Below are 25,021 nucleotides of genomic sequence, written 5' to 3'. Positions count from 1 at the left end.
TAAGTAGTAGGTACTAACTATCCCAGCTACAAGTGCATGAGTTGAACGAAGTTTTTCAGTATTAAAACGCATCAAAAGTTTTACAATAAATTTTACAAGTGAAGATAGACTTTCCAAGTTAGCTCTCTTATCCATTGAAAAAGAGTGCATTTATTAAGAGGAAACAGTAGCGATCAACAGGTAGCAAAAACGCGTTCCAAGATTGCGGCTGTAATTTTGAATCTTTTTTTGAGATATTCGGCACACCTATTCGTAATATAATAAAGAATGGCGGTACAGAGCCCAATTTGAAAAATATATTAATATGTGGAAATTACTCTGTAATTAAATACAATATTTAAAAAACGAGCCTGTACCGCCATTAAGAAGAACAAAAAAATACACTTTCTTCAAATAAACTTTTTTATCCGATGCCTAGATTTTGTGTCATTTTGGAACTACTAAATTTTTTTATTTAATTAGTAGTTACAAAATGACACAAAATCTAGGCATCGGATAAAAAAGTTTATTTAAAGAAAGTGTATTTTTTTGTTCTTCTTAATGGCGGTACAGGCTCGTTTTTTTAATATTGTATTTAATTACAGAGTAATATTCACATATTAATATATTTTTCAAATTGGGCTCTGTACCGCCATTCTTTATTATATTACGAATACGTGTGCCAAATATCTCGAAAAAATATTCAAAATTACAGCCGCAATCTTGGAACGCGTTTTCGCTACCTGTTGATCGCTACTGTTTCACCTTAAACAATTATCAGAAAATCCAAAATTTTACGACGATGTTATCGACAAAAAATTTGCATTGGTTGATAAGAGAATAGGACTCAAGTATAAGTAAATAAGTGTCACACTGTTGAAAGTCGTGTGTTATGGAAGGTGATTCGAAATCGGAATATAAAAACAATTTTGAATAGAACTCTTCTTTTTAAGTTTAAAGAAACCAAGCCTGGAGCAGGGACTCGACCTTGAGCAAGCAGTACAGATCGATGATAAGTCACTAGATATACGATATAGTAAGTCACTAGAGTCACTAACCTGCATTGATCGGGGTAGGATTTAGTTTGTGAGTCTTTGCATCCAGGACTCCCACATAATAAGCACTTTGCTGATAGAGAGCCCATATAGCGTATCAGAGTGCTATCGGAGGGGAAGTGGATAGTATGAAGCATTGGGGCGGGATGGAGTGACGCCCGCTTATAAGAGTAAATCCTCCTTGCCTCAATGAATTTGTATCACCCGAATCTCATTCTCAAGGCGTGTGCATGTCTCTCAGACTGGGTTAAACACTATACCTAATTTTTTGTAGATCTTGTTTTTAGTCGATATAAGTTAACAGGTAATACATTAGGTATACACCTATTAAGTAGGTATATATTTTGATCTCGACCCTCATAAGAAAATATTTGTTAAACCCTTATTGAATCGCTTCCTCTTCCGAAAATGTCACCGCACGCCACTGAATTTCGCTATATAATACTAATAACTTTGCATAATTCATGGGGATAATTAGACATCGCAAATTAAAAATGTATTCAAAATTAAAGGTTATATTAATATTGTTGCATATATCACTAAAAAATAGGAAGTTCTTATAAATATGTATTTAAAATGACTGAGAATTTTTGTATTTTAAAAATCAATGAGGGAAATAACACTCCCTATTAAAATTTATAGAGTTGATTCGAACAAAATCAATGCTCTATTGAATACAACTTTTTATCATGCAATAAAAACATTTTTTATAAAACAAATTAAATTGATAAACAGAAGAGATACAATAGCCTACAATTAGCAATAATCATAAACTTTAACCAAAACTTTTTTCTACGGGAGTTTTGTTAAAAAACCTTTTTTTTTCAAACATCTTTGAAACCGGAAATATTACTGACTTATATTATGTGCCTAAATGTCACAACTTGCATATTTTTGCGGATTTAAAAAATAACTTGGTTACTTCTAAGCCAAATATACCAGTTTCGTAGAAGAAATTTCTTAAAACGTGTTAAAAGATCAATTAGAATAATCATTAGAAAAATCACTTCAAATATTCAAAATACTCGCAAAAGGTCACATCCTCACAATGTGTAATCATACTAATTGATTAACTAATCTAACCATAGTGAAACTTTAACTTGTATTTTTGTTTTGCTGCCTTAAAACAATGTAATAAGAAACAAACGAGTACTATCTAGTATCTAGTAGCTAATTTTTGACAAGTCAGTTCACAGTATAAAGGAGTACAATAAGTTTACATTCATGATGCAGTAGAAATAAACAAACCAAGACCGGTTAAATGCTACTAGGAGCACTCCCGAATCATAATTTACAATATACAGTCCAACCAGCTTATTGGAATAGCCTTTGTGCCAAGTGAAAGTATTCCTATAACTGGGATATTCTAATAACCGATCATTGGAGGCTAGTAAAAACGTTTCGGGTCCTCAAATTTGTATTCCTTAAACCGGGATATTCCTATAACAGGTATTCTAATAAGCGGGTTCGACTGTATAAAGTTTGGAAATCATGATTTAGGATTTACAATATAAACATTGTAAATTATGATTTGGGAGTGCTCCTAGTAGCACTAAACCTGTCTTGGTTTGTTTATTTCTACTGCATCTTGATTGTAAATTTAGTATAGCACAAAAATGATTGTATTGAAATGATAATAATGATCGGTTGTTGGAATCATATCTGAGCAGTATCCAAAGAATGATTTATAGACCAATTTTTCATAGACGGTAACTTGAATGGTGACAAGTATTTACATTTACTAAAAAAATATTAATACGCTTCAACAAAATGGTCAGTTACCACAAAGTTTTTGGTTTCAACAAGATAGAGCGTTTACGCGACAGGTTAGAAATTCTTTAAATGCGAATTTTCTATATTGATTGTCAGGACGTATAATATCAATAGAGTGGCCTGCTCGTTCTCCGGACCTTAGTCCATTAGATTTTTTCTTGAGGTTATCCAAAATCATGTGTTTACGTTATGCGATTAAAGTGTGTGAAATATTTAAAACAAATAATAATTATTATTAATAAATGCAAACTAATACGTGGAGAGTTTTGGAAAGCGTGACTCACGAATTTAATAATAGTCTGGGCTGATTATCGGAGAATAGGCCATTTTTGGGAAAAGATATTTACCAGCAATTTTATTACTGGAATCGAATCTTATGATTGTATTTAATAATATTATAGGTATGCAAAGTCCTCAGATAGTGTGCTACTTTTTTTATAAACAAAATGGCGCCCGAAAATCGTGTTTTTTTCAATTATTGCTCTAGAACTCTAAGATTTTAATTTTACAACAAAAACACTCAAATAAAAATTCACCGTGATTAAATTCTGCATAGAGACGTGTTTTTCCCGATCTGCTCCGACGAAAATTTTCCTCGGAAAATGCAGGTTTTCCCAACAAAATCTTTAATTTTCAAATAAAGTTTTAGATAAGTAATTATTTACCAATAATTAGATAATTTGGCGACTTAAAAGCCTTCTTGGATTAGATTATAGTTCCAGAAGCTGGTGAAAATTAAACGAATATTTTAGCAACAATTCAATTGTTAATTAATAATTTACGGTCGCAACAATAACCAAACTACTTATGATACACTGATCAAACTTTGAAATCTTATAAAGATGAGATGCCTATTTAACGTTTTGTCGACAAAATATAAATTTTTTATTTTTTTGCATAATCTTTAAATGTTAAAAAAAATAGTTATAAACAAATTAACATTTCTCAGAAAGTTTTTATTATATTATAATTTTACAAAATAGCTAAAATGCGCATTTCAAATATTTTGAAAATGAATGCTTTAAAACTTTTTTGCAACCATTTGCAAAAAAGTTATGAAACAGCAAAATAAACATACGATTACTACGGTGTTAATAATTTTTCTTAATTCTTTCAAAGCGTAGAAGTGAGTTTAAAGTACAAGCTAATTATTTATAAAACAATATCGATTATCAGCTTAATGGTTATATTTTAATTAAAGGTTATAAATATATTTTTTTGTAATTTATACGCGCGAAAGTAGAATAATACAGTACCGTAGCTACCCGCCCACATACACAACTCGCGCGAGTTTAAGCGTGTCAGTCGCTTCGAGTGAACATTTTATCTCCGGCTCTGTATCAATCCTACGTTCGCGCTAAAAATTACAAAAAAAAGTATTTTTAATCTTTGATTAAAATATAACCATTGCACTAATTTTTGACATTATTTGTGAGTAATTAGATCGTACCATAGACTCACTTTTAAGCTTTGAAACAATTAAAACAAATTATAAACAATGGAGATATCGTATATTTATTTTGCTGTTTCCTAACTTTTTTGCAAATGGTTGGAAAATTTTTTTAAAGCATTCAATTTCAAGACCTATGAAATACGCATTTGAAGTATTTTTTAAAATTAGAATATAATAAACAATTTCTAAGAAATGTTAATTTGTTTATAACAATTTTTTTTAAACATTTAAAGATTATGCAAAAAAAATGAAAAATTTATATTTTGTCGACAAAATATTAAATAGGCATCACACCTTTATAATCATTCTAAGTTTGATCAATGTCTCATGATTATTTTGGTTGTTATTGCGACTGTAAATTGTTAATTAACAATTGAATTGTTGCTAAAATATTCATTTCATTTTAACCGGCTTCTGAATTTATAATCTATACCAAGAAAGCTTTTATTTCACCATGGTATATAATTATTAATAAATAATTACTGGCCCAAAAAATTTATTTGAAAATTCGAGATTTTGTTGGAAAAACCCACATTTTCCGAGGAAAATTTTCATCGGAGCAAATCGGGAAAAACATGCCTCTATGTAGAATTAAATTGGGGTGAATTTTTATTTGAGTATTTTTGGTGTAAAGTTAAAATCTTCGGAGTTATAGAGCAATAATTAAAAAAATACGATTTGTCGGCGCCATTTTGTTTATAAAAAAAGTAGCACACTATCTGTGGACTTTGCATACCTATATTAATAATACATAGGATCTTATAATTCGATTAAAGCAATAAAATTGCTGGTAAATAACCTTTCTTTGTACTTTACTAATTAGACCAACGTATTTTAACTATTATTTTTTAAAATTTAAATATTATGCAAAAAAAAAGAAAAATTTATATTTTGTCGATAAAATATTAAACAAGCATCTCATCTTTATAATATTTATAAGTTTGATCAATGTATCATGATTATTTTGGTTATTATTGCGGTTATTATTCGTTTAATTTTCACCGGCTTCTGGAGTTACAATCTATACCAAGAAATCTTTGATGTCACTAAGTTATTTAATTATTGATTAATAATTACTTACCTAAAACTTTATTTGAAAATTATGGTTTTTGTTAGGAAAACCCGCATTTTCCGAGGAAAATTTTCGTCGGAGCAAATCGTGAAAAACACATCTCTATGCAGAATTTAATTGTGGTGAATTTTTATTTGGGTGTTTTTGTTGTAAAGTTAAAATCTTCGGAGTTATAGAGCAATAATTGAAAAAAATACGATTTGTCGGCGCCATTTTGTTTATAAAAAAAGTAGCGCACTATCTGCGGACTTTCCATACCTATATTATTAATATATAGGATCTTATAATTCGATTCCAGCAATAAAATTGCTGGTAAATAACTTTTCCATGAATTTTGCTAATTAGCCCAGAGTATAATAAGTTTTTACACTGTTATTTGAGGTGATTTTTTAGAGATATTATTATCATCGGCTATTATTTACCTGTAAAGTGATTTATATTTCGTTTTAACAAATTTTGGTACTTAGTACTACTTTTGTACTTATAGCCCGATCAAAGAACAATCTGACCAAAAAAATAAAGGAAGGATAAAAATTATGGAATAGGTAGTTGAAATTGTCTATTGTTAAATAAGAAAAAGTTTACAATTTTACATCCTCTCCATTTTACGCAATATCACATTCTCGGGGGTGAAAAATATATATTCAAAATAAGACCGGAATTGGATAAAATGACTAATTCTAAGCAACTTTTGTTCCATAGAGTGTTTTCACTAAGTCAATACTTTTCGAGTTATTTACGAGTGATGTTCATTTTTACCAAAGGAAAACATGTTTTTGGACGGTTTTTCGCAAGTAGCTCAAAAATTAAGTATTTTATCGAAAAAAATCTTTCTTAGCACAAATAATATAGCTTATAAAAAAGTGAAAAAAATGGTGTGTGTAGTCTGTAACCCAGTAGAAGCAGAGTTGTAGCTAATGAAAAGTAAGTTCTTCTTCGTCAAATTTCAAATGGAATATTTCAACGTGAAATAACCAAAAATCGGAGCACTTTTCTGGGAAAACTCATTATAACTTTTTTAAAGTGTCAAGGGGGACACAGTTTGGCGGTACAAAGATCTGTCATTTGTCAACCTCCTCCCTCCCACTTACCCACTCCTTAATTTTAAATAGGAAGTAGGGGTCGTGTGCTGGCTCATTTGAAAGCTTATTCAAGTCTCTATTCAGTAGTATTTACATTGACATAAATATTTATACAGGGTGTCCAAGAAAAATTATTGTGAATTAAATTAATTGATACAAAAAGAAAAATGTATATACTCTATTTAACTTAAAATACATTCTACTGCTGACAGAAAACACAACAAAATGTTTATTTGGTAAATAAACATTGTTTGTTGCTTAAATTCAATATTCAAACTACCAAGAGGCAGATGGGTGGTAGCTTGAACATTGAAATAAAGTGAAAAGCTTTAAATGTTTATTTATCAAAAAACAATTTTATCTGTTTTGTGACAGCAGTAGAAGGTATTTTGAATTAACTTAATTACATACATTCTTCTTTTTGTGTCAATTAATTTAATTAAAATATGTTTATATTTTAAATATTATATGTAATATTTTAAAATTATTATTATTTTAATGTACTCGTATATATTACTGAATAGAGAATTGAATACCTTTTCAAATAAGCTAGCACACGACTTCTATTCCCTATTTAAAAATAAGGGGTGGGGGAAGTGAAAGGGAGGGAGTTGACAAATGACAGATGTATGTACCGTAAAAATGTGTCCCCCTTAGATCAAAAATCGACCTGTTTCGTCATTTCCTTAAAATCTAATAAATACTGCCAAATATCGAGGTGGACTTTTTCTTTGGCCCACACTGTATATATATTGATCTATAAGGTTCATTGGTATCAAAGTGCTCATTTTTGTAAAAATTTGGTTTTAAAACAATTTTTTTTTTATTTTGAAAACATATTTTTTTCAAAATAATTTAAAAATTATTAGTAACTTCATAAATCTCAAAGAGCAATAAATTAATTGTTTTGCTTTTCTGAATATTTTGGATTTCTTGTTTTTCTTTTAGACAAAAATTGGTTATGCTATGGCTGTTCAAAATTTGCATACACTCGTGATTAGTGACTCGGTTAAGCAATTTTACCTACAGCCTTTTCAAAAACAAGCACTTTGAACCGATGATACTTACAAATCATATAAAGAATACATAAGCAACGTAACTTGTAAAGTTACCAAAAAAAGTTCTTCTACCAAAAAATTAAAAGGACCGACAATATTTTGAGCGTAAATCACTTACTTTTAGTGTTAAAAGTTTTTTTTAAACAAAAATAAACACTTTAAGAAAGTTGTAATGAGTTTTCCCCAAATAGTGCTCCGTTTTTGGTTACTTCATGTTGAAATATTCGATTTGGAATTTGACGTAAAAGAACATACTTTTCATTAGCTACAACTCTGCTTCTACCGGGTCTACCGAATTCATGCATACACCATTTTTTTTCGCTTTTTTATAAGCTATATTTTTGCTAAGAACATTTTTTTGATAAAATACTTACTTTTTGAGCTATTTGCGAAAAACCGTCAAAAATATGTTTTTCTTTGTTAAAAATGAACATATTCACTCGCAAATAACTCGAAAAGTGTTGACCTTGTGAAAAAACTCTATAGAACAAAAGTTGCTTAGAATTAGTCATATTATCCAATTCCGGACTTATTTTGAATGTATACTTTTCACTTCCGGGAAGGGGGTATGCCCCTCCATTTTTGTGAAATGGAGGGAATGTAGAATTGTAAACTTTTTCTTATACAGTGATGAGCGCGGTAATAACCGGTAAAATAGCACAAAAGATGGAAAACTTATTAAGTTGTCGAGCTGGGAAATTTAGCGATATTAACCTAAAAATTTACATTATATTGATTGTTTCCCACCTTTAGACGTATCGAACGAGTTTGGTAACTACCACTACCATCGTGACAGTTTTTGTTGACACTTTGATAAGTGTAAAGTTGAGAAACGATCAATATAATGTAAATGTTTAGGTTAATATCGCTAAATTTCCCAGCTCGACTAGATTCATTTCTTTTTATCTCACATCCTAATAGGTTTTCCATCTTTTGTGCTATTTTGCCGGTTAGTAGGACGCTTATCACTTATTACTGTATAATAATAGACAATTTCTATTCTATTCCCAAATTTTCATCCTTCCATTATTATTTTTGAAATTTTCGCGACTTTTTCAAGTGATGAAACGTTGAAGGTGTGAGTCAATATCCATATACTATACATCGACTTTTTCCTTTCAAAAGAGTCGTCCTTTACTTTGTCCCAACCTTGTATATTTATTTTTACCAACCAAATATTTTTAAAGAAATCACTGTATATTGTTTATAGATGTACATCCGGCATAGAAAAAGTCTGTAATAAAGCACTAATACACAATGGTATAATAAACATGATGAACACTCTAAGCGAAACATAAACAAAATAAAAATATCCCATTTCTCGGGATTTCTTAATTTATCTTCCGGATTTTCAAGGCGGTGAAAAGAACTGCGAAAAAATAATATAAGCGGAAGAAATTTTTGTGGTTTTAGGAAAATAAACTATATTCTATAAGGGCGATTAATGAAGCACCTGTTTTATTTTTGTGCGGATTCTATAGCGTAAAAAATAATATCTTCTTATCTATAACTCTTGTGGAGCATCTTTAAAAAAAAAACAAATATGTATTTGAATTTCGGCGTTCAGAAGGCTATGTTGTTTATGTTTTACTTTACTTCTAGTTTTATTCTTTTTTATAAAATAAAACAATAATTAAAGTGATATTAACTGCGAAATAGGCACTGTTGAATAGAAAAATAGAAAATACGAAAAAAAGAAGATCGAAAGACTCATTTTAAAAGAAGCAAAATTAAGAGAACGCCATTGAATGAGAAAATAAATTAAAGTACAAATATGTTCATGGTCAGAAGGATCTAAAACTCGTGAAGAAAAAAATGAGAAAATGAGGATTGATACAAAGCAGATGAAGAAAGGGCAAAAGAACCTGAGTTAAAAAGCAAGTAGTAATTATACTAAAATTATATAGAAACGCTGCAAAAGAAATATTTCATAGTATCAGGATTAACATTCAACAGTCTACAAGAGGAAATATGACTCTTTATAAGAGGGTCAAAGATCGGAGGTAAAGGAACTAATAGAACCAAAACTCAGAAAAGTATACATTTATTGACTATCTAAAAGTATACATTTATTGCGAAAAAATAATATAAGCGGAAGAAATTTTTGTGGTTTTAGGAAAATAAACTATATTCTATAAGGGCGATTAATGAAGCACCTGTTTTATTTTTGTGCGGATTCTATAGCGTAAAAAATAATATCTTCTTATCTATAACTCTTGTGGAGCATCTTTAAAAAAAAAACAAATATGTATTTGAATTTCGGCGTTCAGAAGGCTATGTTGTTTATGTTTTACTTTACTTCTAGTTTTATTCTTTTTTATAAAATAAAACAATAATTAAAGTGATATTAACTGCGAAATAGGCACTGTTGAATAGAAAAATAGAAAATACGAAAAAAAGAAGATCGAAAGACTCATTTTAAAAGAAGCAAAATTAAGAGAACGCCATTGAATGAGAAAATAAATTAAAGTACAAATATGTTCATGGTCAGAAGGATCTAAAACTCGTGAAGAAAAAAATGAGAAAATGAGGAAACTTACCTAAAAGAAACACCAGAAAATACTTCAAATAAAGATGTTAATATAAGCACACAAGAGGTTCGAAAAACATTTGAAAAGCAAACGAACTACTGAACAGACCGGGCAGTATCGTCGCCCCCGCAAGCGAAACTATTTCGATTAGATTTTTTTGCACAAACTTACTCAAAAAGAGGTCCTTATAACACATCCACAGGTTGCCGGGCAGTGCCGTGGTCGAAAAATTGTTTAAACCAATTTTTTTTAAACAAATTCACAAAAATAATTTTTTCATTGCGAACGACGATTTTTAGATAATTTGGGTTATTGATTGTTGTTGAATTATATGGCCATTTTCGTATTTTTCAAATTTAAAATCGCATATAACTCGACAACAATCAATTTTAGAGAAAAATCACAAGAGACCTTTTTTGCTCAGAATGTTCCAGATTATCTAAAAAAAGTTATTCGAAGTGAAAAAAACATTTTTGTGAATTTGTTTTAAACAATTTTTCGACCACGGCACCGCCCGGTACCCTGTGGATAGGTTATAAGTTATAAGGACCTCTTTTTGAGTAAGTTTGTACAAAAAAATCGCATCGGAATAATTTCACTAACGAGAGCGACGGTAAATCCTGCACTATAGCGCTAATTGTTAATAATTAAAAATAGCAGCTTTATAATAAAATAATGCCAAAAATCTCTTCAGGACCTTAGAGAAGGGGTTTGAAAATTGATATGGTAATTTTTTGAATTTCATAATAATAATTTTTAATCCAGTTATTATGCCTTGAACATGGCCATTTTCGCATTTTTCAAATGGTTAATCGCGTATAACTCGACAACAATCAATTTTAGAGAAAAATGACAAGGGGTCATTTTTGCTCAGAATGACCCAAATTATCTAAACAAAATGGTTCGAAATAAAAAAATTATTTTTGTGAATTTGATTTAAAAAAATTGTTTAAACAATTTTTCGACCACGGCAGCGCCCGGCACCCTGTGAATATGTTATAAGGACATCTTTTTGAGTAAGTTTGTACAAAAAAATCGAATCGGAATAATTTCACTAACGGGGGCGACGATACTGCTCGGTCTAGAAATATTGTGCAGCAGCAGCAAGTAGTGACAAAACAATTAACAAAATTAATTAATAAAATCATAAAACAAAATAAAATACCGGAACAATGTACAACGAGCTAATTTTACTATAAAAAAAGGAGATAAAAGCAGCCAGAAAACTACAGAGGTATCACTTTTTAAATACTACCTTAAAATTTACAACTAAAATTCTACAAGAACTAATGAATCAGAGGATAAGTTTATCAGATGAACAAGAGGGTTTTCGTGCTGAGTAAAGTCTAGGTAGTGCTTGAAATATGAAAACTTTAGGCAAAGATACAGAAAATTATTTTGAAACTTGGATTATTTATGCATCATAGATATGTATAAGATTTTTTACTAATATTTATGAACAAAGACACATAATAGTTATTTATGTACCAAGTCAGTGAAGTACTCTTTATCGAACGAGTCTGATATCACGAGCAGAGGGAGCGAAGCGAGCGAGGCGAGTAACGAACGAGTTCGATAAAGAGTCTTTACAGACGTGGTGCATACAAAATTTTATCGCCAATTATAAAAAAACATTAATACTTACTTAATACTTACTTAATTACATCCTTCTAGTGACAAAAGAGTGTGTACTTTGTACGCACGTAAGGAAGTTATACTTATATTATTATGATTTTAACGAAATAAATATGTTTTAAACAATTTAATTTAATTTTTTTAAATAACTAGTTTTCTTAAAATAGTATCTACAAAAAAATTTAAAATATCGTTAATAGTTACGTCATTGTTTATTAACTGTATATCCTTGCGCAGTTGCTTTTCTTTTGATGAATCGTAGACAATCTAGATAAATATATTTACTAACAAATTATCAATAAATATCTATCACCGTCCTATATATTATAATCGAACTAACAAAAACACAATTTCACACATTATTTGCATTAGTAGTTAGTACCTAACTTAAAAGATTAAAGAATTTTATCAATTTTAGACGTAATAAATTTTTTTATGAAAATGACAGTAATGGCAGAATGCCTTTGCATTATGGGAGGTTTCGATGTTTAATCGATAGTTGTTGTCAATAGGGCTTTTCATTCACAGTCATTTGTTTCGAGCTCCTGTCATTTGTCGTATAGACGCAACTGGCTAGATATTTTAGTCGATAATTTTTTTGTTTTTTGCCAATTTTTCAAAAATTGGCAAAATTACTAACTAGTTAGTGATTATTAACTATTTAGTAATTACTTTTTGCCAATTTTACTAAAATTGGCAAAATTACCGACTAAAATATCTAGAAACTTGCGTCTGAATTTAGCGAGCAGACTATATTACTATTATACACAGATTATACAACATAATATGACAGAAGCTCGAAACAAATGACAATCGATGAAAAGCCCTATATTGAATACCTAATTACTAAATTTGTAAAGTTTTGATTTATTTTGTATGAATATAATTGCAAAATAATAAAGAATTTCACTTTTTGACATAAATTTAATTAACAAGACGTAAATTTTGTGCAATATTTTTATTAATTAAAGTAAATAAATTTTTTCTACAACCTTGTTAAAAATGCAATTTTTAGCACTCCATAGGAGCGTTAAAAATGCTAATTTAAGGCACTAGTGCTTTAAAATTTTTAAGGCATTCAGTTAAAAGTGAATTGTCAAATTGTGAAACGTCAAAATATTTATATTGCATTTATTATTAATATTAAGATGTAGTACAACTTGCGCAATCTGAAAAAGGTGGTTTAAAAGGTTTTTCAAAATTTAATTTAAACTGTATTATTGCATTTTTAACACGTTTTTAGAAAAAACAAGTTTATGTAACGGTATACTATTTTCGCTAAGAATATTTAGACATTCTCTCGAGTATAGACAACCAGTACTTCCTTTTACGGGTCATAGGTTTCATGGTTTCAGCAATTAACAAAAATATTATATTTTATAAATTTATAACGTTTGTAGAAAAAATATTGTGTGATATACGTGTTAAAAAGTACATTCTGCAATCTTTCACATGCGTGCCTTAAAATTGTACTTTTAACACTTATATCATAAATAACTATTAAGTTCACACAAATAAATAATGGATTATTGCCATTGACCACTTACATTCAATCTTGGTTAATTTGATTAATCGCGGCAGGTAAAGTAAAATTCTTCTTTTATTACAATAAAGTGTTACTTTACTGACGCAAATAAGGGGAAAATGAGTACAAAAATGAATGACTTTAATGACGGTTGCTTTTCCAGGAATGTGGCTTTTCCTACGAGGTAAACATACTATTTTTCCGCAAATCGTTTAAAATTCGACAGATATTGATTGATTTAAAAAAAACGCGATAATTTTATTCCCAAATAAATGGTGCTTTGAAATTCCTAATAAAATTACTTGGGTTACTATGGAAACGTATTGAGGAATATTATGTTACTATATGTAACACTAACAACTGTACGGAAATATCATTTCCTTACAGTAAGGAAATGACATTTCCTTACAGTAAGGAAGTCCTGACTTTTTCTTCAAGAAATTTTGACAGGAATGTCAAAATTTCCTGGCGATTTGCGGAAAAATATTTTTATATCTACTCATACTCATTTTATGTGTAACACTTTTATATTTATCTCACTTTAATGTCATCCTGTTGTCCATCAGTTTATCAACAACTAATTCAGAACCCGAATGATTACTACAATTTACAAGTTTTTACAAACCTTCAAAAACACGTGGAATTGTTGTACATTTTGAAATATATCATTCAAAACGAAACACTTGGCTGAAAATAAATGCCCAGTTCCTAAACGATCCCAATTGATAAGCCAGATCTAAAGCAGGTCAAGAGTTTTGAATATTTGGAAACTCTGACAGATTGAAATATGATTTTCCTCCAAATTTATTGTGGTCAAACTGGAATATATTGAGAAAATGGTTAACGTGAAATACCTGGATATTCACGGCACTAGATTTTTTGTACACGTCGGCAAATCAATATAGATAACTACAACACAAAAAATAAAATCAAGGTCAATAATTCTATACTTGACAATAGAAAAGAGAAAAAACTTTGTTACTAAATAAAAATAAAAATGAGTAGCCATTTTCATCATATTGCAATACGAAGCCAACTCCGAAAGGTTTCAGAACTCGTTAGATTTTTAAAATTGAAAAGATGGTTGGAATTATGAAAATTAAAAAAAGTTTGGTTATGATTACTTACTCGAATACTTGCTAAATAGCCCCAGAACCAAACAATGGTTGTAAATATAATTCAATCTACATTATTTTAAAGTATAATTAAAAAGGCCAAACGGCGACGTTGAAAGGCAAAACCTCCGGAAACCTGGTAAAACCGTATCACGAAACTTAATCAACCATCTTAGGCCAACGTTGACTACCAAGTGTCAAAGGTTTAAAAGGAACTGTGTGGAGTGACATTGACAGTAGAGACTACCTCCTTCTCTACCCATCGACTACCTTCTTCTCTACTGTCAATGTCACTCCATACAGTTCCTTACAAAGGTAGTCACTTGATAAACTTGGTAGTCAACGTTGGCCTAAGATGGTTGATTAAGTTTCGTGATAGGGTTTCACCATGTTCCCGAAGGTTTTATCTTTCAACATCGGCGTTTAGCCTTTACAATTTTGCTTCAAAATAATGTATATAGAATTATATTTACAACCATTGTTTGGTTCTGGGGCTATTTGGCCAGTATTCGAGTAAGTAATCATAACCACACTTTTTTTTAACTTTCAAAATTTCAACCATCTTTTAAATTTTAGTAGTGGGATTACTTATTCTATTCTAGATTCACTGATGATGGACTGATAGGTCCGAAATCGTTCTGAATTGGATATATTTTATTCCATTCATTGGGATTTTTAAAATTTTTAGTAAATATACCTATTACATAGAAGTGGTTTTTACTTCATGTTAGAGTTTTTTAAATTAAAATATTTATTGGGGCCATTTTTGAATTGCATATTACAGATTGTCCTCATCTTACTAGCTTTAGCATCCGATTGGCTTGCATTTTTAGAAGCCACGGAGGTGTAACAAGAAAATGGTCCAAATTAAGTTTTTGATTTAATGGAATATTCTGTTTCCTACTCTGCGCTGTTGGAAGTAGAGTTGGTTATAAGGTAAATTCCAAGTTATAAACTAATAATCAAATCTTGTTCTTTAAGTACCTTGCCCTAATTTTAGGCATGGGTAGCTTCCATGACAATTTGCCGATATCGTTCTCGATCTAGCGCGGCGTGTATTATTTTATCTGCTGATAAGCCAGTCCATTGTCGAAGGTTTCGGAGCCATGAATATTTCTTTCGACCAATTCCTCTTTTTCCGTCGATCTTTCCATTGAGTATTAACTGAAGCATGCTGTATCTGCTACCTCTCATTATATGCCAAGTTTTCTTATCTTTATCATCTTCATTAAATAGTCCAGGGTACATCTGTTTTGAGATGGACGTTGAGAGGTGACTCAAATTTTTTTTGCAGAAATTGCTTGAAAATAACTCAAATAGTAATATTTGAGTTATCCTCCCACTCAAAATGGTCCGGAACATTGTTTAAATAATCAAAATGTCAAAATATGAAGGAAAAATGCGATTTTTTTATTTGTTTTTTGATTATAACTTTAAAACTATTCAATTGCGAGAAAAGTTGTACTGACATAAAAGTTGCGTAACTAAATTTCCTACAGTATAAAATTGGCTACAAATTTAAAAAATAGTCACCCTTGTTGCAAAATAGCAATAATTGCGAAAAAAAAAACATTCAAAAACAAGTATTCGCATTTTACGTTTTTCAATTATTATTTATGCTACACTTAGGACCTTCATATTTTACCCAGAAAAACTATCTGATATATTAAAACAACACAGTAAGTTTTATTAAGATTGGTTTAATAGATTTTGCAAAATAAATTTTGCAATCCAGATTTCACAAAAAAAATTCATTTTTTTAAATGTTGCAGGACTGAAAATAAAGCAGATGACAAGTTGATTTTTTTTTTGCTTATAGAAGTGTACTGTATCTTTCATTTGCAATTTGCAAAATTAAAATCGATTAATTACCACGGCAGGACATTTTTTAAATAAACATTAATTTTTAGTGCTACGCGCAGGACAGCGGTTTTCGATTCACACAAGTTGATTTCCACCAAAATTTCTTCCAATCTCTATCTAATATATTATTTTCTTACTCTATATTTTGTTGTATTTTAATATTTTAGTTCCACAAAAATCAAACTAATTTTTTTATTGTTTGTGAAATATTGTTTAAACAATTGCATATGTTTAACCCGCGAGTAGTCGCGCGGTGAGATAGAATCTTAATTTTTATCCTTTTTCGCGATAACTTGATGAAATATTTTGCAATTTTGAAAAAAATTCGTAAGTGCCTCGAGGAAGGGTGTAGTAGTACGTAGGAATTTTTTTTCTTCTTCTTTTTGTGGAATTTATGGCTTTGGGGAGAGCCAATTAGCTTTAACCCGCGAGTACGTAGGGTGGAACGAAAAAAATGATTTTATAATTTCAATGTGTAATAGTGATAGAAAGTTGCCTATAGCCATTGTGAAGCCACAAATAAAATATTGTTCCAAACAAAATATTTTTAGAGGTGCCGCAGAAGGGTTGAAAGTTAGAATTTTTAGTTAAATTTTGCAAATTTTGATGATTTTGGTTTGGTAAAAAATAGCTATTTTAATGTCTTAATTCCTATTTTAAATGATAAATACACACTCTAAAACAATCCATTGCTAATTTTTACTAAAACTGGCAAAGTTTGAACTCGAATTCCACATTTAAAGAAATATTTAATAGGAAATATTTATTTCATTCCTTAATACAATTTAACATTCTGACTATAGCAGAAGAGCACATTTCAATAGTAGAGGAACCTAGATCAACCTTGCTAGGGTATATAACTTCTGCTTCCGGAACAGGTGAAGCTATAAAAGATAACGGATCATTTTCAAGAGGACAATCTTTTGAACATTTCCAATATAACAGCTGTCGGATTTGATGGAACTGCCACTAACACCGGCATTAACAATGGTGTAATTGTTTTTTAGAAAAAAACCTAAATAAGCCGCTGAAGTGGCCAATTTGTTTGTTCTATACCAATGAATAATTGCCTTTGCATCATTTGTTTTGCACATTGGATGGAAAAACTAAAGACCTTAATGAAATTGGAGGGCTTTTAGGCAAAGAACTTGAAATATGTAACCAGCTTCATGTGGTTAATTTCGTTCCCATACAAAACAACCTCCCTACTCTAGAGATTAAGGATGATCTAAGCACAAATCAAAAATATTTACTTGAAATGTGCAAAGCAATCTCCAGTGGTGTATATCCTTCTGATCTTTCTTTAAAAAACCATGGGAAATTAGCTCATTCACGATGGCTTACGTTGGCCAATCGCCTTCTTCGGTTGTATGTTGCAACAGAGAATCCTTCAAATAATTAAATCTTATAGCAATGTGTACACAGATAGCAATGTTAACTGTTATTAGAAACAATATTTGATTAAGAAATGTTAGTTACGTCACCAGGTTATATATAAAAACTATTTGAAATTTTCTGTATTTTTTGTTAAAAACCTATCTTTTCAAAGCTCCTGCGGCACCTCAAGATGTAAACCTAGAACAAAAATATTTGGTAGTTTTATTGTAGACGTGATAAGGCAACCTTCGAGTGCTATTAGAAAGTTCCATGAAAGAAAAAAAATTTTTTCCTATCCTTTCGTTCCACCCTCGCGAGTAGTCGCGCCGTTAGATAGAATCTCACATTTCATCCTTTTTCGTAATACATACAGTAAAATTTGTCAGTAACGGTCACTAAAAATGAAAGAACTATTTTCCGATATAGAAAGGTGGACGGTATTGCCAGTTTTTGTAGTCTGCATATAATTGGTTTGGGAAATTTTTAAACTGGCCGTTAGGACAGGTGGCCGATGTTGGCAGGTGGCCGTTAACGCAGGTTTTTTTAATAAAATTGTTAGAAATATATATTTTCAATATAAAAAGTAGATGAAAATAGTACAAAATAAAAATTTGTTTTAAATTCGTATTTTGTGATAGAATCTCATACGCGACTATCGACGTTACAGAAGTGAGCGCGACTACTCCCGGGTTAAAAATAATAAATGTTTATTCTCTAATTTAAAATATATGAACAACGAAAATTTTTGTTAAAAAAAGTGTTACTTCAAAGGATATGTGTTTTTATTTTGCAATAAACAAATTTATTTATTTATATCGATATGTAATAAAAATTAAAATGTATCAATCATTATCAAAGGTCGATGGAATGCCCAATCAGAGCAAACTATCCGCTGTCCTGCACGTAGCACCAATAATTAATATTTATTTAAGAAATTTCCTGACGGCGTTATAGTAGGGATGGGAAAAACCTACCGGTTTAAACCTAAAACCAGTTTTTTTACTTCGCAATAACCGGTTTAACCGGTTGTTTTTTGTCCCGGTTATAACCGGTTTTTTCTTTTTAAAGTAAAAACCGGTTATTGGGTTTTTACGGTGATTAGGATTAGGTTAGGTATTATTTCAGATCCAAATCATAATTATTATTCTCAAGTAATTATTCCAAACAAAACCATAATTCAAATTTTATTTTATTTTATAAAATACAGAAGCAAACTGAAAGTGCAATCTCACATCAGCCAGAAACAATTATTAAGTTTTATCATAATATTTCCTTGAAAAGGTATTTGTAATCATAATATTTACATAAGAAGTGATCTGGTTGAATTAGACGCAAACATCATCTATTTTTCACACTTAACTCTTGACATTAAAAGTGGGTGAACGACTTTCTGATTTCCAAAAATAATGCTCTGACTATGAATATCGAATTACTGATTACGAATACGAATCTGCAAGAATTTCGCTACGTTTTCAAAACGATACACTCATACAGGAAGTATTAAATGGGTCAAAATGTACCTATTCTACAAATATACAAACGTGTTAAAAGTAATACATGTTCTTTCGATAGTACTAATTTTGATCATATTGATATCGAGTCGAATGGAGTTTCGCAAACTAAAGTGTATTGTAAATGTAACTTTTTAACCTATTGGATTAAAAAAACCGAAAACCGGTTTTTCCAAAAACCGGTTTTTTTGGCCGGTTATAACCGCCAGGTTAAACCGTAAACAAAAAAAACCGGTATAACCGAAAACCGGTGTTTTGTCAAAAACCGCCATCCCTACGTTATAGTTAATCGATTTTAATTTTGCAAATTGCAAATGAAAGGTACAGTACACTTCTATGTGCTAAAAAAATTTCAACTTGTTAACTGCTTTATTTTCAGTCCTGTAACATTTTGAAAAAATGAATTTTGTTTGCGAAAGATGGATTGCAAAATTTATTTTGCAAAATATTTTGAACCGATCTTAATGAAATTTACAGTATTGTTTTACTGTATCATATAGTTTTTCAACACGAAGTATGAAGGTCCTAAGTGTAGCATAAATGGTTAAAAAATGTAAAATGTTAATACTTGTTTTTGTATGGTTTTTTCGCAATTATTGCTATTTTGCAACAAGGGTGACTATTTTTTAAATTTGCAACCAATTCTATATTGTAGGAACTTTAACAACTTTTATGTCAGTACAACTTTTCTCGTAAATGAATATTTTTAAAATTATAATAAAAAAACGAAGAAAAAAATCGAGTTTTCCTCCATTTTTTGACATTTTGAATATTTAAACAATTTTCCGGACCTTTTTGAGAGGGAGGATAACTCAAATATTATTATTTGAGTTATTTTCAAGCAGTTTCTGCAAACAAATTTGAGTCACCTCTCAACGTCCAAATTTACTAATATTTTTACAGATGCGCCCAGGCCTATAAGTCACCTTCGCCTTGACCTACTCTGTTTAGACTTCTCTGTTTGAAATGCGTTGAACTCATGATATTCTGAGCATTCTACGATATGACCACATCTCGAAGGCTTCTAATTTGTTCATTATGTTAACCTTTTCCAGGTTTCACATCCATATAGTAATACAGAATACACATAACATTCTAGGAACTTGATTCTTAGTGGTAAGTTCAGTTGATAATTGGTCAGAATTGATCTAAGATTTAATTTCGTTATCCGGATTAAATGTCCCGTTTATCCAGCACCCTACGTATTTAAAATGGTTAAGTTTTGTTATAGGTTCAGAGTAAATAAATACTTGTATATAACTCGAACCCATATTTTCATTTATAAAACTGGTTACAGTATATTTAAATAAAATACGTAATACGTTTAAAAGTTTTCGCCTATTTAGTATATTGCATCACTTAAGGTCCACGCTTCAACTCAGTAAAGTAACATGTACAGCCCATAGTATTTTAGTATTTCTGTCTTTACTTTCATATTTATAGCATCATCATTATCATCATAATCAATGATACATATCACAACTCTTCAAAGTCTTTGTTGTGCGATTGACTTACCAATAGTGGTAAGTCTTTTCTTTTTGTTGATTTTCTCTTTTAATGTAAGTTGCCAGATCCTAGTGTCTTGTGTATTGTGCTTAGCAATTTGCGACGTAATTGGTTTCATTTGATATAATTAGTGCCACTTTTTGATTTTTCGATTTTTACGATCTAAACTTAATTTAAAGTACAATTGTGACTTATTTCCAATAAAAAGTACATATTCTGTTAAAGTATTCGATAAATCATAAATATGTGTATGAACCAGTATTTTCTTATATTTATTATTTACTGTATTTCATAGAAAAACAACTCACTGTTTAATATTTCAATAATGAAGTCAAATCGATCCACAGCAAAGATGTTTTTCCATTCATTTGAGAAAGCCACTAAGTGAAATTTTTATTTTTCTGTCCTCATTTGTCTTTATAAACAAAATTATTATCTGAATATACATGATGAGCGCGCTAATAACCGGCAAAATAATGCAAAATAGAAAACATATGTTGTGAAATAAAAAGAGATGAAACTAGTAGATGTGGAAATAATCGATATAAAGGTATAAATTAACATTGAATTATTACAGATTTTTCCAGCTTTAGACATATCAGAGGAGTATGACAACTGCCACTGTGACAGGAGAATTTTATAAAATATTCCTGTCACAGGCACCTAAAGGTGGGAATGTATTTAATGTAATGTTAATTTATACCTTTATATCGACAATTTTTACCTCTACTAGTTTCATCTCTTTTTATTTCACAATATATTATGTTTTCCATCTTTTGCGTTATTTTTCCGGTTATTGGCGCGTTCATCACTGTATAACAATATATAAAAAAATCTATCTTCTAAACTATTTATGAAAAAAAAGTACTAGTATAACTAATACTAGTAAAAATCCATTTTATGTTTCTCCCATATAATAATTATGAAGGTGTTTTGTTACAAATACTATCAAATGGAGTATTCCGATACTCTATTATAGCTTCATGAGGGTCTCTACCACTATATTCACATTTTCTAAGCAGTTTTTTAAAGGTTTGAACATATCTTTCTGACATACCATTTGATTGGTGATAATATGACTTGACATTTTATAATCAAATTGCCATTCTTTAAAAAATTCATAGATATATAATTGAGCTTTTACTTCTTCATTCAAAAAGTTGTCATTAGAATATTATTGCTCCCAAAATTTCTTGAAAGAGAACAGCTAATAATAAATATTTTCCAGGTTTATATTTAAATATTATACAGAGTGTCCCAAAAGTAGTGGAACGGTCGAATATTTCACGAACTAAACATCGGATAGAAAAACTGAAAAATACGTGTTCAATCATTTTCAAAAATCTATCCAATGGCACCAAACACCCACCCCCACTACACCCCCTGGAGGTGGGGTGGGGGGTAACTTTAAAATTTCAAATGGAAACCGCTAGTTTTTCTTGCAGATTTGTATTCTTTACGTAAAAGTAAGCAACTTTTATTAAAGACATTTTTTCGAACTGTGGATAGATGGCGCTATAATTGATAAAAACCATTTATCCTGATACCATAGGTAAATTATAGAAACGGTCTAATATCTCGAGAAATACACTTCCAAATGAGAAACCAAGAAAAAAGGTTTTTAACATTTTTCGAAAACCTATCGAATAACACTAAACATAACCCTCCAACCCACCCCCTGGAGGTGAGGTGGGGGGTAACTTTAAAATTTTAAATAGCAACCCCCACTTTTTATTACAGATTCGGATTCGTCATGAAAAATTAAGCAACATTTATTCGAAACATTTTTTAAAATTTTTAATAGATGGCGCTTTAATTGGAAAAATACGATTTATTAGCGCCATCTATCAGCAATTTTAAAAAATGCTTCGAATAAATGTTGCTTAATTTTTCATGACGAATTCGAATCTGTAATAAAAAGTGGGGGTTGCTATTTAAGATTTTAAATTTACCCCCGACCCCGTCTCCAGGGGGTGGGTTGGAGGGTCATTTTTGGTGTTAATCGATAGGTTTTCGAAAAATATTAAAAACCTGTTTTTTGGTTTCTCATGTGGAAGTATATTTCTCGAGATATTATACCGTTTCTATAATTTACCTCTGGTATCAGGATAAATCGTTTTTCCCAATTATAGCGCCATCTATCCACAGTTCGAAAAAATGTCTTGAATAAAAGTTGCTTACTTTTACGTAAATAATCCAAATATGCAAGAAAAACTAGGGGTTTCCATTTGAGATTTTATAGTTACCCCTCACCCCACCTCCAGGGGGTGTAGTGGGGTTTGTTGTTTGGTGTCATTGGATAGAATTTTGAAAATGATTGAACACGTATTTTTCAGTTTTTCGATCCGATGTTTAGTTCGCGAAATATTCGACCGTTCCACTACTTTTGGGACACCCTATATAATTAAATATGCTTGTAACCTATTGTATCATTTATAGGGGAGTGCAATTAGAACGAAAAGATACAATGTTTCGGAAAAAATCAAACAAGGTTATATTTTTCTAAAACTTTTTTTGTTAGTTTATAAATATGTTAAAGTAAAAAGTTCTACTCACAAATTTCGCCGCTAATTGTTTATTAATTGTTTAAACAATAACAATTGTTTTGTATAAATAATGTTAAGAATATGGGTGAATTCAACATTTTATTTTGATAAAAAAATGTTTTTATTTTAGTTTTGATTATGCTGAACCCGAATCTGACATTACAATTTGCAAATTCAAAATGGCGGATTGAAAATGGCGGATTTTTTCCTAAAAATCCTTAAAAAGTAGTTGTAAAATCCGAATTTTTTTTATAAAACGTGTTTGTTTGCCTATATGTGGATATTTTTGAGAGGTTGCTGAACCTGAATCCAATTTTGATAATTTAAATTATAAAATGGCAGATCCAAAATGGCGGATAACTTAAAAAATAGTTGTAAAATCATAATTACTTTACAAAATGTATTTATTTCTACATATATTTATTTTTGAGTGCTTTGATAAATCTAACTTAAATGTTAACATTATAAACTATAAAATGGCGGATCCAAAATGCGGATTTTCTAAAAAGAACATAAAAAAGAACATTTTTGTAAAACATTTATTGTTTTTATTTTTAACAGGTTGTTGAATCTGAATTAAAGATTCAAAATTTAAATTTCAAAATGGCGGATCCAAAATGGCGGATATTTAAATAAAAAACAAGTAGAATCCAATCAAACAAATATGGAATTTCATTCTTAAAAAAAAAGATAAACAAATAATTTTCACAATAATATTAAAAATTAAAATGTATTAGAAAGAATATTTAAAAAAAAAACAAATTTTCGATTAGAAGGATATAATTACATATTGAAACATAGTTTTTAATTCCAAACAACTTTTCTTTATAAAAATTTTCGATATTGTGAAATATAAAGGTACTTTACTCTTGAGTGAAATTCATCTTTTTGACATACCTCGTACAAAATTAACAAAATTTGATATTTGATGGTTGCATCTTCTGTTATATACGATGCGGAGTATTTTATAAAAAATAACTTTTTTTCGTAAAACTGATATTAAAAAAGTTATCAATAGGTTCCAAGTTACGCAGACATACTGTATAAGAGCTAAAAAAAATATTTTTTGTTGAACATTTATTATTGTTGAAGCTTATTATTAAATGTATTTTAGGTAAGTTTTACAGAAAAAAGTTTTGATCACTCTGTATATACATTTTTTCAGCTGGTAATTTTCGGTTTTTGTATTACATTTTTGTTATCTTTCTTAGTTTTCTCAAAAATAAATTGTTTATTTCAATTTTAAACTAAAATAATTCAGTGTTTTTTAAAGATTACATCCCAAGCTTTAAAAAAATAGCAAAAAAATTGTATTAGATTTATTCAAGCTTGAGTAATACCGTCTTAAACTGGTGGGAATTCTGTAAAACTACGAAGTTTTCAAAAATTACATTTTTTGAGACATCGTATTATTTGAATTAAATTTTGAGATTTTTTTTGAATAAAGCATCGTTTAGTAAGATGATTGAGAGTTAAGTTGTGCAAATTTGAGAGTTTTATAAGTAAAATTGTATTAGTTACACATTTTTAAATCATTTTTAAACAAAATTCATGTAAGGCTCACTTTCCGCCCACACCGTACTTATGTCCATACATTTTATTTCTTTTTATTACAACCATAAAATAGCTTATTTCATCTTCTTTCATGTCCAATTTGTAAAATTTCTTTTGATCCATTAGTTAAAGAATTACAATAAAAAAACTCAACTGTGCACTTCTTCCAACGCTAGTTTACAGTGCGCCAATGTGTGTGAGAAGGGTGACTTTAGCGTTATAAATAAAAAATTACAGAAGCTAGAGATTTAATTTTAGAAAAATCTTTATAAAAGGTTTTTTTTGTAAAATTTTATGAATTTTTTAATGGTCAAGTCAGTTTTTTTCTAAAAATTATATTTTCGGAGTTATTTAAAAAAACATCTAACTTCGCTGTTCATTTGTTT

Source organism: Diabrotica virgifera, chromosome 2 (assembly GCF_917563875.1).
Source record: "Diabrotica virgifera virgifera chromosome 2, PGI_DIABVI_V3a".
Taxonomy (NCBI): domain Eukaryota; kingdom Metazoa; phylum Arthropoda; class Insecta; order Coleoptera; family Chrysomelidae; genus Diabrotica; species Diabrotica virgifera.
This window is presented reverse-complemented; position numbering follows the sequence as displayed.